Below are 18,371 nucleotides of genomic sequence, written 5' to 3' on the forward strand. Positions count from 1 at the left end.
TGCCAGTAGTTTCCCTTGTTTGTTCTTGTGGAGATTTTGTCAAGTAACCAGAAATATAATAGAAACCTCTTGCTATAAGGATGGCATTTCCAGAACTACTTATCTGTTGGCTCTTAAGTCCTCCTACCACCTATTTCAAGATGTTCCCTAAGCTATGATGAAGATAGGATTTGGTTAGATGTGCTTTTTAGGTCAGAGCACTTAGTCTGCATTTCTCAGGACTTCAAACTATTTTGCATTTATCCCTTGACTTCATTCTATTACATAAATAAGCTTTTATGACTAAGCATGAGAGCAGATTATGTATGAGAGCAGATATAAATGTATATATTTTAAAAGGCATTTGATGCTGTGCTCACTTAGCAAATTAAAAGTGTTATACTATTGGCCCTATTCCATCAACAGGTATGAGATATTTAACAGCCTTACAAATTAAGACACAAAATGTCTTCCTATTGTTCAAACTTCAAATTAAATTGGAAAACACTTAGCCTTGTATACATCCTGGCATCGTTATTTGTATTATCCATGTTTTGGTCTATACCCTACATAAAACATAATTTAATTACATTTTATACCTTTCTTTATAATCCTTGATAATTAAATCCTGTTTGGATATAAACTCTACACACCCATATTTTTTGGAATATAAAAATAACACATCATTTGTAATGAAAAATTGCACTCAAATGAAATAAGGTAAAATTTTCCAATCAAATACCCAGATACCTCACAATTCAATAATATACAATAAAAAAGCAGAATTACATATACAGAAATTGCTTATTTAAATGTTTCATCCAAGAGAACATTAATCCATATTTAGTGTTCAAACCTTATTATGCAGTTTATTTTGTACATTTTCCATAAGATGAGACTTCTTACTTTGCCATAATATTTGGTAGCAGAAAAGATGCTTGTGAAATTGTAGGCATGTCTGGTATAGGAAATGTTTGTTACATCAATGGGTATTTTCAGTTTTAGAATGTCTTTTCCTGATGTTATGAAAAGATGTTATCTGCGGTTTGAACAAAACAATGTAGTACTTTGGGGCAAATATGCAAAATAGTAGCCCTGCACTTGAGGCCAAGATACAGAAAATCTCCACAGCTACTGTGGCCTTGCCCTTAGTGCTTTGGTAGACAGGAAGAAAGGTGATCCAGACACTGCAGAACACCATCACACTGAATGTCAGGAACTTGGCATCATTGAATGTGTCAGGCAGATTTCTGGCCAGGAAAGCTACTGTGAAGATTGCCAGGGAAATGGAGCCCAAATATCCCAGGACACAGTAGAAGGCAATAACTGAACCTTTGTTGCAGACCATCAAAATATGGCCATATTCAGTGTGTACATCACCATCAACAAATGGAGAGAAGTTCCCAGCCAGATTCCACAGAGAATCAGTTGGATCATGGTACAGATGGGGGTGACGATGTTAGGTGCACCTGATGCCAGCAGTCATCACTTTCTTCTATCTGGAACAGTGATCTTGAATGCTAGTACCACAGTATTTGTCTTAGCCAAGACAGAAGATGTTGCCATGGTGAAGAAAATTGCAAATGTTGTCTGCTGCAAGATACAGGTGGCCATACGGGCATGGCCAATATAGAGCAAGGGACAGAGAAAACAAAATATGAGGGAGATGAGTAGTACATAGCTGAGAACTTGGTTATTGGCCTTGACTATGGGAGTATCTTGATGCTTCAAAAATATAGCTAGTACAATAGCTGTAAGAGAAGAGAAACACAGAGCCAAGCCAGCCAGAGACATTCCCAGGGGATCCTCAAAACCAGAAATGTGACAACCTTTTTGAGGCAGTGAGTTCGTTTTGTGTTGGCATACTGGTCATCTGGACACTTCTCACAATGATCCATGTCTAGTATAGGAAGGGTAGCATTTTCAGATTTAATCTTTCCGTAGTATTCATGAAACGTGATAGCTACAGTAATGTATTAGGAATTCATAGCAAAAGTTTATTTACCTATTGCGGTATATGGAAATTAAATGTTTGATGAACAGGATTTATTTCTTACTTCCTTTGTCTTTCATCATAATGAAAATGTTTTATTTATATTTATCTTACATACACAATAACTTTTTAGTATTTTTCAAAAACAATGATGTACTACCACATGATGTTCAGTTAACCACAGAAACCTACCATGGATTAGGTAATTCATGGAAACACAGCAGTTACTCATAGTTTTGAGAACTATGCCAAACAATAACTGAGAATGAGCTCCTTCCTGTGTATCATCAGCAATTAGGTCCCACATAAAAATGTTCTCATGTGTCTCCTTTGACATAGAAGCCTTACCCACTCCATATCATGGCAGGAACCTATATCTACCAGATTATTGAACCAGTACAATTCCTAACAATGTTCAAAATATTTGTTTATGCATATTAGTAAAATACTTTCTCCTCATCAAAAAAAATTGTCTTTGAGACAGAAACCACTAGAGAAAAATCACAAACAGTGAAAATTTAGAGTTGTGGTGCTCAGTCTAATGAAAACATTTATAATACTCCCTCAACTATATCTCAGGAAAAGTTACAGAAAAGGGGGATGGAAATTTTGTAAGAGTTGGGGGATCAGGCAGTTGATGTGAGTAGGAGTCTCAGAGAAATGTCCCAAGCTGCAGCCATAAAGTCTCACCATTGACTGAACAATAGTTAAACAAGGAAAACAGTTATAGATATTGAAATGTGAGGGACTGAAAGACAATCAGACCTCAACACTACACAGAGAATTACAGACTTCTAATGTGTATTTAGCGTGGGAGAAATCGTCTTTCCCAGAGTATGGCTCACCAACTGATAATCTTTGTATGACGAAATGGTAGATCTTAAAAACATACAAGTAAAACTGTGAAGACTGACAAGTTTGTATCTAGAAGTATATGTATATATACATAAAATATATGAACATGCCAGCAGTTCATGAGAAAAGTGGCTGTGAGTTTGAAAGTGAGAAAGAAGGGATATATGGAAGGATTTGGAGGAAGGTTAGGGAAAGGGGAAATGATGTAACTGTTTCATAATCTCAAAAATAAGAAAAAGAAAAGAAGCCAAAAACAAAAAATATAGCCAGCACTGATAATGCAAAGGAAGCAGAGACACATGAATATATTATTATCCAAATTCACTACAAGTCAAAAATGTCACATCTATTTTTATGCTTGACACTTTGATCTTTGGTTGGGCACATTATCTGCAAATTTTTCTAATTTCTATAGCATTTGATAGTTCAATGCTCCCAAGGTTGCAGTATTTACTGATAAAACATCAAAAACAAAACCCCATACCTCAAGGGCATTATTTTAAAGATAGTACTGGAAGAACCTGAATACATCCTTCCACTTGTATCTTTGTAATTTATACCACAGTGTATTCACTTTTCTTTCTATTGAGTTGACCCAACAGACCAAACTGAAAAGTGATGATGATGATGCCATTCCAATATTGAGTGTATCCATCAGAAAGTTTACAATCCATTTAGTTGTTAAATTCTCTCTATTTTTACTAAGCAAAGTCTTATAAACTGGTGAGTAGAATTATTCAAATGCTCCATTTACAATATTTATTTGAAATTAGTTATAAACATGTTTTCATTTATTTTTATCAAAAATATATTCTTTTCTGATAGAATACACCCTGAACACAGGTTCCTTTTCCTCCCTTCCTTCCCATTCTTTTTTAAGTAGAAGCAAGGGAAATTTAATAAAATTGAGTGTAGAATCTTTGTATTCAAATGGCAAAAAAGTCAACACTTTGACTTTTGATTTAACATATATTTGATACTATCATTTGAATCAGTTCAATTTTTGTGCATTACAGTGGTTTATTTTCTCACATTATTCACTGTTTTATAATCAAATATACTAATAATTTTAGTATATTTTTTTAACAACCTGTGCAGTTTCTTCTCAATTCCATGTTCAAATCATATAGAATTATGTTTATCTATACATCAGGGTCTAATGAAAATGTTAGTTAATTTTTTAGATATTTCTTTTCACTACAACAGTAATTAATCCTATTCTTTAGAACCTGATACACTATGAAAATATAGTTTTCAAAGTTTCTATACATCAATATAGATTCCACTACTTACTTATTTAAAAAAATCTCTCTGTGAACTATTTGTTGTGAACATTAAAACAAAATATTTAATACAGAGGTCAGTATGATTGAATCCAAACTAAGCTGTGAAATAGAGTAGGAATTGAAATACAAACTACCAATGATAGAACTGATCTTACAGTACAAAGATGAACATTTTAAAAACGTGGTAGAACATTCCTGAACATCTACTCCTGGTTAGAAACTCGGGGATATTGGGAATAAAAAGATGCATAGCATATAAGACTTAAATAAACTGAAAAAGATATGACTAATAAAATGATGAATACTAGGGTGATGATCATTTGCAATAGTAATCTTTATTTCTCTAAAGTCATATCCAATGAAAAATATTCTGTTTATGAGGTCAAGACTGATCAGATAAAATGTAGTTAAAAAGCATAGAGTGTAGTCTTTCTAATAGCAATGTTATTTATGCATTCAACTTCATAATAAAATTTATCTTTTCCTTTTCCTCAAAGTAATCTCTGAGCACTATATAAATATGGGAGAAAATAAACAATCTGTTGATTATTTTGGTAAATCATATCCTTACTTGTCATGTTGGAAATTTCATTTTCTGGACAGGGATTACAGTCAAAACAGCAGACAACATTTCCCTCCCAAGGGGATTTTCTGTGTCCAGGACTACAAGGCCTACTGCATATGGAGGGTGGAGTCTAAGGAAAATCAGATACATATTAAATATAATGATTTAATAGAAATAGCAAAAGATGCAGTGATTCACAACAAGGAGCCACTGAAAATTCTATTAAGCTCATGTATCATATTATAAAGTAAAATTACGTTGTTTTTAAGATGAATATTACGAATTTTTTGTGATTTATGAATTGTGGAACACCACAATGGACAAGAGAAGAGAAGAGAGGAGAGGAGGTGGAGAGAGACAGAGAGAAGATTTGATGTGAGTCAATAAATCAGGAGTTGTTAAAATGTGTTACTTCAATGATTAAGCATGCTATTTTATAGTATTTGTGCTACATGGAAATCATTTGAGTTAAGACTAAATTACCTGTCTAAAATTGGTAGCCCAATCTATCTTTTCATCAGATATGTACAATTGTTGATCATTTGGGAAATGTCCAATAAGCTTTCCTATTTTTACTTTAATTCAACAGGCTTGATTAAAATCTGTGACATAGAAAATGTCATATTCTGTATCCTGTTTTGACTTCTGGTTCATATTCATTAGGTCTCCAGCAGGATTTACAAATTGTATGTTCTTCAGTAAAGAAAACATCTAAAACACATTTGTCATTTTAGTTTCAACTATACCTACACAGTAGGACAGAAAATCTAAAGTATATAATGCCAGTATTTTTCATTAGCCTCGTCTAAAGAGAAACTGTATTAAAAGTACTCAATAGTAAATTTAAGAAATTATATGTAGACATAAATTTTCACTACACTTCAAAGTTAAAATTTTATCACTGTTGTTGATACTCCAAAACACACCACTTGATTTTTATGCATATGTAGTAGAGACACATTCTATATTTCTTCCTGGCAACATTGTTATTTGTTCATAACCTTGAGAATTGTTTTCCTTAATAGATCAATAATGGGAGCCCTACTATTATCATATAGAATCTCTGTTTTAAAATGATGAGTAACTTTATGATTATATAAAAGAAAAGTCATTTATTTTCTCATTGTCATTTAAAAATTTCATGAAAAATATTGTTCTTACAAATGTTAAAACATAAGACTCATATATGTGCTTATAATATTCTGAACAAAATTTCTCTTTTAGATTGTAAAATGCTAACTTGTGTGCCAGTAATAGCTGTATAAGAATTTATGATGCTAACATGATCTTCATCACATGCAATGAAAGAGTCCAGAAATATATGCAAAGTATGTACTTTGCATGGACTTAGAAAACTCTGGTTACCTTTAAGAATGTCATCTCATGATATACAGGCCACTCAATGAATGACTAGTTACTTGCTAGGAGTCAAATTCCAACACTTACCCAGGATTCTGTGACCATATGTCAACTTTTTGCAGAAGCATCTCATGGAGCGAGTGGGCCACAGCATACACAGCATTGTATAAGTTATAACTTGAATCACTCATGGACATTCCAAACTGATGCCTAAATAACCACTTCAATAAAGTTGTGGCAGAACAATTTTTCAGTTCCTTACAATTAGATGATGACAAAGAACACTTAAAATAAATCCACCACAGTTTAGCAAATGAAATTTCCTTACTGTAATTTGAAGGATGCACTGTCTGCATAAATTGTTTAAAATCAGGCATCTCAGAATTCTGATGTGAAAAATTAGAGTACCTTAGAAAGAGTCAAGCAAGAAATCTCCTATAACTGTCATCCTGTCAAATTGTGATATACTGGCCCAGATTCTATTAACTTTTACAAACTTCCATACTATAAAGTGAATTTGTAAATTAGAGTCATTATCTCCATAAACAATCACAACTTTTGCTGATGACATCATGATCTGGTTATTACATTGGTTAGCAATTTTATAGTATGGAAAATTCTCGTTTGTGATAAAACTCACAAATGCTAAACAGACAATATTCCTTTGCATCTCTTCTCTCAATTCAGAAAGAAATTGATTTCCACAGTCTTCATTTGAAATGATCACTCCTACCCAGTTCTATCTGAAGTGAACCAGTAGGAACACCACGACTAGTGGTAGAGATGTGTCCTTGGAAGACATCTGGTAGAGATAAGGAAATTGTTCATGGGCACTCAGGAGAGGTTGAAAATCACCATAGTAGATCTGAAGGATATAGAACATAAGCACAGTATGAGGTAGATGGAAGGAATAAAACTTGGTCTAAGACCTATGTGTAGTAAGCAAATATTGGGAGTGTTAGAAAGTGTTAATTCTTCACCTTATTATTAAAATAATATCCTATTTCTTGTGGTTATTCCAAAACTACAAATAAGCTTTTTTTTTTGGCAAAATGTTTCATACTTCTGCCTTTCATGCCTATTTTTAATAAAGTTTTATTTTTTCCTTTAGAAAGTATCTGAGCATTTATCCTTGATGGAACAGAATACATAAAAACAAAGTATCTATCATTTAATCTTTTTTATTCTCAGAAAGGCAAATTTAAGGAGATTGTATTTTATTAAAGTACCCCATTTTGACTTACTTCTGGAGTTTTGGACATGTACAGGAGTGGTCCAAGTGTTGCAGGAACTTCCCACATGGGTCCTGTAAGTACAATTAAATATTGTCTCTGATTTTTACAATAGTAGTTCGGAATATTTTCACTTCCTTTTTTAGTAGAACCAGATTTCCTCTTGTCAGCAGCCAGGTTACTTTTGATGTCAACTAGCAGAGAAATGTTTGGTAAAATATGAGGGTTCCTATTGATTTCTTCCATGGCAAAATAAAGAGAGAAAATCAAGTGGATGTTCTTAGGTGTCAACCTGAAAACAGAGCACACTATTCATGAGAGATTAGGTTCCAAACATGACAATTTTATATTACACTCATTGGAAGAACAGCACTGAATTCTTTTTTTTTTTTGACCCAATGCTGTTGGTGACACATGTCCTATTTTTGGATATATGAGAATGTGTGTCCTGTGGGAGAATATTTAAATTCATAAAGGTTTTTCTTTGTGGGGAGTGGATTTCATACCATTGAGATTGCCTTTTTTACTTTGAAGTTTTCCTACAGATCCATCCTATTATCTGCAAACTTTGTAAAATGTACACATACAGTTTAGACACTAGAAAAGATTGTACTGGCTAATGTTGAATCTGCTCATGCCTTCATTGTGTACTTTTAACATTTAACATATGGGAAAAATAAATTTATATTACCTGCCATCTAGAATGCTATATTTTTATACAGAGGCAGAATTAGACAATGATATATATTTCTGAGGGTATGAAGACTAGGTAAACAAATCTGCCTGTGTCAAATGCTTTGAACAGCCAGAAAGATTCATAGGTAATGAAAATAGCATAATACATCTTAACCTCCCTCTTTCCTTTCACATAATTTCTTGTTTTCTTTTTTTATTTGAGAATGTTCAACACATGTTGATATAAGGTTGGATATAACTATATCTGCTTCCATTGAGAAATGAGCTCCTTTCTCTTCATATGGATGGACCCTCACGCTATACTGATATCTTTCAACCTATATGCTTAGGTTAGTATTACAGAACTGACCCTGTGTTCAAATTGGTGTAGTTGAGATTTGTCCTGTGTAACAGATTTACTTCAGTTTCTCTCTTTCATTTAAGGTGTTTTGATTCGATGTAACTGTTTTGATATAGTTGTATAGTTGTAACTTATTTAACAGTAACATCTTATTTCAGTGTGTTGTTTATGAGTGTTTTGGGTATTGCCTCATGCTGAGACCTGTTAGTAGCAATGGACTTACATGAGGCCCAAGAATATAGAGCAGATGGCAATGGCTAGGTGAGGTGTCAACCCACCAGATAAATAATTCTCTGATGGAGGGTTCTTAAGGTAAGACCTATGGGGCCACAGACTCTGGACATGGTTGCTTCTCTTTGTAATTTCACATGTGCATAAATAGCTATGGTATCTCCATAATACCTGAACTGTAATGTGTAATTTCATCTGAAGTAAAATGTAATCTCATGATTACATCTCAACCTTATGTGCACAGATATCTGAGGATCGTCAGGAAGAGGACTTCTCATTAAGCTGCATAATTTTAATATATGGAAGCTATACTAGTATATGCTTATTAACTACATTCATTATTGTCCGAGAACTTGAAGATACTTAGGTCCTGTTTTTTTAATCACTAGCTCAGAATGGCATAAAAAAATTAACTTTTATTATTTAGGTCCCAAATAACAATTAATCAAATAACTAAGTCTAGAGAGCAACTGATTTATTTGAAAAATTTTTCACAAATAGCCAGGGATACAGAAGATGGTCTGGACTCACAACCTTGAATATAGGGGTACAAACTTCCTACCTTATGATATGAGCTTACAATCAGGATAAGAAAATATAATTTTAGTTTTAAGAAACTTTCAATGCCCCCATTCCCCACCTATGCATCGCCTTTGTAAATGGCTCTGTTACTCCTTATAATTTGCTCAAGGAATGTGCTATGACCTTTTGATGCAGCTTCTGTAACTTTTCTTTTCATTGCAAAAAGCCTCCTATTAAATGTGTATGTAGCACTGTGTAGGACAATTGGAGCAAGAAAATTGGAATTTGAGAGAAAACTGAAGCTGTAGAGAAGTAAAGAGCATGACCATCAAATCCTGTATGTGAGTCTGATTGCCTCAGATAGAAACATATTCCTAAAGACACTCAAATAAGAAAGATTCCTAAAATCCCACTTCTCTGAAGGTATTCTATTTACAACTCTAGATCAATTCTAGTTGCTGGACTCTCAGGCAGTGTTAGCCTGATCCATATTTTCTGTAATGCTTTGTGAATAAATAAATATTTATATCACTAGATATAATGTGTTGCTGTGAAGCTGCTATGGAATTGATTGAACCATTTATATATCCCATAATTTTTTTTTTTTTGAGCTGAGGATCAAACCCCGGGGCATTGCTCTTGCTAGGCAAGTACACTAACCACTGAGCTAAATCCCCAAACCATAAATTTTTAATACTCATGTTTGAATCAATTTTTGGTAGTGTCTTATTCTTTTATTTCTTACAATTATCTCTTTCTCAGAAAGACCTGGAGTTATGCCACACTGTCTAGGCCCTTGCCATTCTTTACTGGATATGGATATACATTGTTAAAATTAAATTCTCCCATTCATTCACTGTAATAACTTTTCTGTGAAATGTTAGTAAGTCATATAATATAGACTAGACCTTAATATACAATTTGGATATTTTTGAACTTGAAAGAAGCCATTAATCTTCATATGGAATACAGAAATTCCCAGGATATTTGAAACAATTTTAAATAATGGAATAATTACTGGTAATATCACTATGGTCTCAAAATGTACTACTTAGCTCTAGTAGTAAAAACAGAATGAAGTTGACACAAAAGCAGACCTGTTGATAAATATACAAGATAAATTTACAAGAGAAAACTGGGGTATAGTGTTGAACTCATGGTTTCAGAAAAGTTTTCTTTTTCTGAACAGAACACTAATAGGGAATGTACCAAGAAACAATAATTAAATGAAACCTCATGGAACTGAATAGCTTTCTATGGTAAAGAACACCATCATTAGGACACAGTGGCAGGCTGGAATATGGGAAAATAATCATTACTCATCATGGTAATGTAAATAAAATCTACTTTGAAATTTTATCCAATTATATTCAGCATGGACAACATAAATAAAAAAATGATAGCTTATGGTACAAAAATGTAGACTAATTGGGAGACTCATCCATTGCTCATAGGATTGTAAACTTGCACTATGAAGATCAATGCAGTAGTTCCTTTTGAAGCTTGGTATAGATCTACTTCAAGATCCAGATGTCTGACTTGTCTTAGTTTGGGCTTTCAATGCTGCAATGAAACATCACAGCCCAAAAATCAAGTTAAGGGGGAAAAAGAATATTTGAAACACACTTCTGTATCTCTGTTCATGATAGATAGGACAGGACACTTAAGAAAGTCAGGACAGGAACTTAAACAGATCAAGAACCTGGAGAAAGAACGTGTTGAAGAGGCAATGGAAGAGTGCTGCTTACCGGATTTCTTTCCATTCTTAGTTCAGTCTGCTTAATCATAGAACCCAGGACCACAAGTCTAGTGTTGGCACAACCCACAATGAGCTCGGCCTTCCCCCAACAATCACTAGTTGAGAAAATGTCCAACAGACATATACACAGCCAATATCATGGAGATAATATCTTACTGAGTGTTCTGAGTCAGCAGATGAAAGCCTACTATCCATGAAGCCACATGTACATAGGTAAAGCCACAGAAAACATGGCAACATGTACATTAAGAGAAATGGGCTTTGTTTAAATGTAAGACCTAATCAGTGGTAGGCCTGAGCTAATGGCTGAGCAGTTTTAACTAATATAAGATTCTGAGTGATTATTTTTTACAAGTGACTTTGGGGTCTGTTGGGCTGGGCAGGTGTGGAGAAAACTCCAGCTGCAGTCCTCTCTATACATGGATGATGAGGCCCTATGGCTGAAGAAGAAATGTACACAGCCGAGTAAAGATGAAGAAATAAAGCTTGTGCCTACTTAGAGCATTTATGCCTGGTAACTACTTCTCATAATACTCAAAGTTCTCTGAAAAACAAGCCAGGTAAACAGAAACCTAAATACATACAATGGTGACTGCCTGCAAGATGTGCTAGTGAAACAGTGCAATGAAGCTGGTGGGAGTAATCAAATAATAAATGATGTGGTTTAATGTCCATTCCAAGAGATTGAATACATGTTTGACACCACAAGGCCCACCAAGAACATGACAACAGATAGGCCTGGAACCTAGGGGAAAACCAAAGACTACTGCTCTGATAAAGGAACAAAGTCATGACATAATTCTGCTTTATTCATAGATCTGTTCCTTGCTTAGACATCATCAGAAAATTTTCTTCCTTCAGTGTATGTAGACAAATACCTAGACCCACAGTTGGTCAGTGTGCAGAGATTGAGAGAACGTGCACCATTTTTAAATGTGGTGTCTCTATCAAATGCAACACCATTCCACACAGGGTACAAGGAACTCCATGGCATAAGATGTGGAAAGATTTGTAAGTTCCAGAGTGAATGGAGAGAACAAAAGTAAGGACATCTATGCACAGTACTGGTGCACATATGAACTCACAGATGCTGAGGCAGTATATACTGGACCTGCACACCTCTGTGCCAGATGGAGTTCGTTTGCTCAGTGGAGCAGTGGACAAAAGCGCCTATCTTAAACTCAGGAGATATCTCTTATCAATATCTACTGCAAACAAAATTTAGTTCTCACCAAAAGAGTTTCACTTGGGACATGGACCATCATTTAGTGTGGGCATGATGCTCAGTATAGATGGCCAAAACAAAATAAACTCAATGTTATTTGAAGGTTCATTATATCATATTTTTTCAGGGCTTTAAAAGTTATTTTAAGCCCGGATCCCAAATTTGTATTATGATATTTTTGTTTTTGTGATATTCCTGTGCATAAGAATGTGTGTGTCTTATTATCTATATGTGTATCTCATTTTTTATTTCTTCTGTTTGTTTGATTATGTTGTCATATTCTGATTTGTTTGTTTTGGTTTTATCTTATTTTCTTTTTTTCTTCTTTTTTAATGTATTATATTTATGTTTTAATATTACACATCAGCCATGGGTTCCCCTGTCTTCCCCCTCCCACCCCGGCCCCAACTTTCTTCCCATCCCCTCCCCTCCATTCCAATCTCCTCCAGGGCCAAGACTCCCCTGGGGATTCAATTCAACCTGGTAGATTCAATACAGGCAGTTCCAGTCCCCTCCTTACAGGCTGAGCAAAGTGTCCCTGTGTAAGCCCCAGGTTCCAAATAGCCAGCTCATGCAAAAGGACAGGTCCAGGTCCCACTGCCTGGTGCCTCCCAAACAGTTCAAGCTATTCAACTGTCTCACTTATCCAGAGGGCTTGATACAGTTGAGGGCTCCACAGCCTTTGGTTAATAATTCATGTGCTTCCATTACTTTGGCTATTTGTCCCTGTGCATTTCCAATCTTGGTCTCAACAATTCACACTCTTACAGTCCCTCCTCTTTCTTGACAGTTGGACTCCTGCAGCTCCATCTGGGGCCTGGCTGAGGATCTCTGCCTCCATTTCCATCAGTTTTTGGATGACAGTTCCAGCACGACTGTTATGGTGTTTGGCCATCCAATCCCCAGAGTAGGTCAGATCAGGCTTTCTCTCGACCAGTGCCAGTAGTCTACAGTGGATGTATCATTGTGGATTTCTGGGGACCTCTCCAGCACTCTGCCTATTCCAGTTCTCATGTGGTTTTCATTTATCATGGTCTCTCATTCCTTGTTATCCCTTTCTGTTCTTGATCCAGCTGGGATGTCCTGCTCCCCTAAGCTCTCTTTTCCTCGAACGTTGCCCTTCATTACTCCCACTGTAAATATCATTTAGAAGAGTCTTTTTTTTCCATCCAGAGAACGAAATGGTGTTAGTTCAGATAGGAGGGGAAGTACACAGGATCTCAGAGGTGTGGGGGAATGAAACCTGTAATCAAATATAATATATGAGAACTAAATTTTCAATAAAAATGCAGGGATATAATTTTATGTGTGATAATGTAGATGGCCCTGGGAAAATATATCAGATTAGAATGGCATAAATGAACAAAAAATAGTTTATCTCGTTCACATATAAGCCCAAATGGAGCTGTATGTGATAGAATCTAGATTTAGGAATATGCAGGAATGAGGGAATAAAAGATGTGAGCTAAACTGGGCATTGGTGGCTCATGCCTTTAATCCCAGCACTTGAGAGGCAGTGCCAGGCAGATCTCTGTGAATTTGATGCCTGCCTGGGCTAGCAAGTGAGATCCTGGAAAGGCACAAAGCTACACAGAGAAACCCTGTCTCAAAAACAAACAAACAAACAAATAAAACATAAAAGATGAGAGCTGAAGGATATATTATCATGATTCCTAGTGAAATGTTCGAAATATTTTGAACTTGAATGTGATGATGGATGGACTCATTTTTCTATGTTAACTTCAATTTTTTAAACAAGTGGACCATAAAATGTAACTTAACAGAAATAGAAACAAACTCCCAAAACACATTAGTTGTTTTAGATTTGTGCTTTTTTCCCCTTTGAGATGTTGATTATTTTCTATATAAAATCTTCAATGGTTTACTGCTTTTTATTTCAAAAAATACCCATTGGCGCTTTATGACATCATCAATGATGCTTTTTTTTTCCATGTCTGTGGGAAACCTCTACATTTTTTTTAATTTGTGAAAACCTGGAGTTTATCGGAGGAGGTTTATTGCTGGGATGTAGCACATTATGCTCTGCTTCCATCTGTGAATGTAATATGGCAATGTAAACTTTCACCCTAGAAGGCTTTATTTAGTCACAAACCTCTTATCACTCTATGTAAAATCAGTATATTTAGAAAGGAGAAAGAAACTTACTCCAATGTTTTCTCAACAAAGAAGATGACTAGAAACTAGACTAATATTGACAATTGATAGATACTGAAAGATGGAGAGCCAATTTTACTTTTTTAAAATGTACAGCATTTTGCTGGTTTAACCATTGTCCAATTGAAGGGCATATATTCAAGAGCATATGGACAGTATAAATTAGACTTGATGCATAAAAAAAAGATGAAACGAAGTAGGGTGGTTGGGAGAGAGGCATGGATCTGGGGAAGTTGTTGGTAGTATGTGAATATTATCATAATGCATTCCATGAAATCTTCAAATGAGTAATAAAATTTTAAATAGACAATACACGTTGGTCTAGTTATGTGAGAAAATAAGTGAATCCTTCCTGCCTTCAGGTAGGCTCACAGTGTGGAGATTTGACTCAACCAGAAAGGAGATTGATTGATTGCTTTGGTTCCCTGTCATCACTATACATTCATATGGGAAACAATTATGATTAGAATATTTTCAACATGGTTTGGAAAAATTGCAGAAAATTATAGGCAAAATTGGGAACCCAATTCCAATGTGAGATACATATATCAGCAACTTAATTTCCTGTTTATTGCATTATAAATAAACAATGCTAACATGAAGATCAACAATATGCAGTACAAGCATTTAGGTATCCCTTACATGTAATCTAAAACATGTTGGATATGTAGATAGTATATACATATAACAAGCTTACGTTTCTTTTATCTGCCAATGAAATTCCAACTTATGGAGAATAATGAATGCCACAAAAATAATCCTTTTCTCAGCCACAGAGAAATTCTGATTATGCATGACAACAGAACAGTTGGCATAACTGAAATTTTGTTTGCGAAATGACACACCTAAGTGCTCATTCAACTCAGAAATGTTGTAAAATGACCAGGAACTGCATAAACAAATAAGGAAACAGCCCTTCTGACAAATTCCATTGGATGATAGGGAGTTTCAGAGTATTTGCAGAATAAATACTATTCATTTCTAAGTTAAAATCAGTACACATATAGTAAGTTTATATTAAATTCTCTAGCTTGCCACAAATTAAGGTCCTGATACTATACAAAGCATATGAAAATAAATGACTGAACTATCACTTCTCCCCTATATACACTGTGATGGCATAGGACATTCGTAAAAATGGTCTGACAAAATATGTATAATATTGTATTTTCCATTAAAATTCATGTACAGTTGCCTTAACCATGCTGTTAACATATAGCTAAACAATCCATTTAAAGAAGTTACTAGTAGGTACATAAGGCATAATGTCTCTTCATAATACCCATACTTCTTATTTTCGCACAAGTCTCTTTTGAGATGGTGAATATGTGTTTCATTTTGTTGAATCTCACTCGTTTCAGCCATGTTTCAGAAAGTCATAATGTATTCACAATGATCTGATATTATTTCTTCATTTAATTAGATAAAATACAATATTGGTGCATTAATAGTTCAGTATGTGTCTCTATAAATTCTTTTGCTTTATCAATTGTGATATCATGTTTCTAATCATGCTAGAATTATCAAAGCAGTGTTCAGAAAATAATATTGAATAGCCATAAAACAAAAACTGCCATTTAGTCACAAATATAAAGAAAAACATACACTAATTTGGAAACATATTTGTAATGTAATAAAAAGGCCTAACTGGAATTTAGGTACCATAATTCCAGTCTGTCTTGAACATACATGTATATGAAGAAAAATCAGGAAATAATCAGGACTGTTTTTTTTTTTCAAATGAGGCATTTATGCCTCCATTAGACAGTTTCTATACTAATCAATTATTTGTATTCGTAGAAATGCAAACAAAAGTGTCTAGAGAGGAAACATATACCTTGCCATTATTTATAACTCATAAGCCTGGAGAAATTAAAGCATTTTTCTGGAATTCTTTCATCTTGTGTCATTGTAATATTGTAAGTATAGATATAGAAAGGTCCTGTGATTTTAAGTGCCAGAATTTCAGACATAAAATTCCTCATAATCTTAAAATAGGAGATCCTTAGGCATATTGATTGATTAGCTGGTGAAATTTGAGAGTGAATGAGATGAATTGAAAACATCCTTTCCTTGACTCTCAGGGCACATCTTGCCTGCGATGTGTAGATAATTATAGGCTTATGGGAGACATGACATATGTATTGGTGAAAGTTTTTTGTTCAAATTCCACTCAAATAATCCTTTAACCTATCTCATTTATCTCATCATTTGGATATCTGTGACATCTCCATATTCCATAGTACCATGAATATTACTTTTACAGCAACTATATGATCACTTGCCCTTTGTTCCACACTCTCCTTCAAATCTAATATTTTTGATATACAGAGGCTTATTCAACTCATAGGATATTATTTCACTTTTAGTGAAGTTTTTCAATTCTTCTGAGATTTCCCTTATATAATAGAGTCTTAACTTTCACCTCAGCTTTGAATGTCCCACTGAGATATGGTATTAAAAACAGAATATAACCTTTGTCTATAACTGAAAACTTCACTACGATGATTCTGATGCATATACAATGCCACACCTAGAAATGTGTTCTCACCCAAACTTAGAATGTTATATTTGACATTTTCCCTATCAAACTATGCGAGACATTGTAACAATTTGCTCAGCTGAAATCTCAAACAGTAACCTCATTGATATAGGAAAATTGTGTCCAAACATATAAATCAAAGATTGTGTAGTACACTCAACCTCACAATGAACAAATTTAATTTATAATTATTAGGTAAAGAGGAGAAGGAGATTTAGAAGTGTAATAAATGTAAGCATATGCAGTAAAAATGAGACATGATGATTTTTAAGCCATCAACCTGAAGCAAGTTGGATAAATTTGTAACCTTAGTACTCCTCTCTCAACTGTTAGCTGGTACCACGGGAAACACCTTATTCTAGTACTTCAAAAGGGAAACAGGAAATCATTGCTTTCAGGGGCACCCTCTATTCTAACAAATGAATAAATAGTTTATTGTGGTATTCTAATTGGATGTGTCATGTGTTTCTAATCTAGAACTTTGAAAAAAGTTCTGACATTGTTTATTACACAAAAAGTGTGGCTGTGCACATGAAACTGAATGTAAAGTTAAGGATGGCAAAAATTCTCATATTGAACGGACATTGTTTTTCCATACCTGATTTCAGCAGTGGACTCAAAGAGCACAATAGTTGTGAAATTATGACAGATAGATTATTTGAACAACAACCTCACTATCTTTTTAATATGTCTAACTATAAGGCCAGGCAGATATACCAAGAACTTCTGTTTAGGAATTGGGCATTCTATGCTGATGAGCAAGCAAACACTAGCAGATGAAAGAAGGACCTCTTTATTGTAGCCTCTATAAAACAAAATAAAAGAAGTTCTTAGTACTATATTTGTGAGGGGCAGCACATGACAGTAGTTGGGAAATATCATATTTAAGGATTGTCTTTAGAAACAAAGTTAATAGCATGGATCATTCTTTCAGCTTCCAGACTATAATCTGTGACATGAAAAGAAAAGCAAGCTAACCCCTAAACCACCATAAATTGGAAAATAAATGTAAGATGTATTTGTGTAATGTCCTAGAGGTAGGAGGAAAACACAGAAAGAAGACACACAGAACAGCATGCTACCTCTCAGCAGCCCTAGAATATATCATAAACCATGATAAATAAGAATATAAAAATGATAGAGGCACTTACTGCTTATCTAGATTTCCATTGAAATAATCATTTTTCATGTTTCTATGCTCTGTATAAAGGGAAAAGAAACAGCCAATTTCTTTATCTTCTTTTGGGTTTTTGCTTGTCTTTCATTCTCAAAAATCACACAGGGTCAGTCAAACTGCAGAAAAGGAAAGGAAGCTTCAGGACCAGGAAGACAAAGATCAAAGACAACATCTTTGTAATGTAGCTGAGATTAGAGCCTGAGCAAAGTGCAGCATGAAGAGTCAGTAAGAAACTCACACATCAATTATACATGAACACACCCATGGGTCTCTTTTTATCATTAAAGTTAATACTAAGGAGTACAATATATTTTAGGAATCTGGGTACTTTGTTTTCAGTGTGCTCTTTGCCTTTGGAGAATTAATAATTAGTCTCCAGCCTAGGGCTCTGAATCTGAGATTCTAAATCCATGTGAGAATTAAGGGATACTATTT

At 34.5% G+C, this 18,371-nt stretch overlaps 1 pseudogene; it reads right to left on the reverse strand.

Moving 5' to 3' along the window:
• Window positions 1–961: 961 nt before the first annotated feature.
• On the reverse strand, window positions 962–17,990 carry LOC118572582 (annotated as a pseudogene).
• Between the last annotated feature and the right edge of the window lie 381 nt (window positions 17,991–18,371).

The sequence above is a fragment of the Onychomys torridus genome, chromosome 1, assembly GCF_903995425.1.
Source record: "Onychomys torridus chromosome 1, mOncTor1.1, whole genome shotgun sequence".
Classification (NCBI taxonomy): Eukaryota; Metazoa; Chordata; class Mammalia; order Rodentia; family Cricetidae; genus Onychomys; species Onychomys torridus.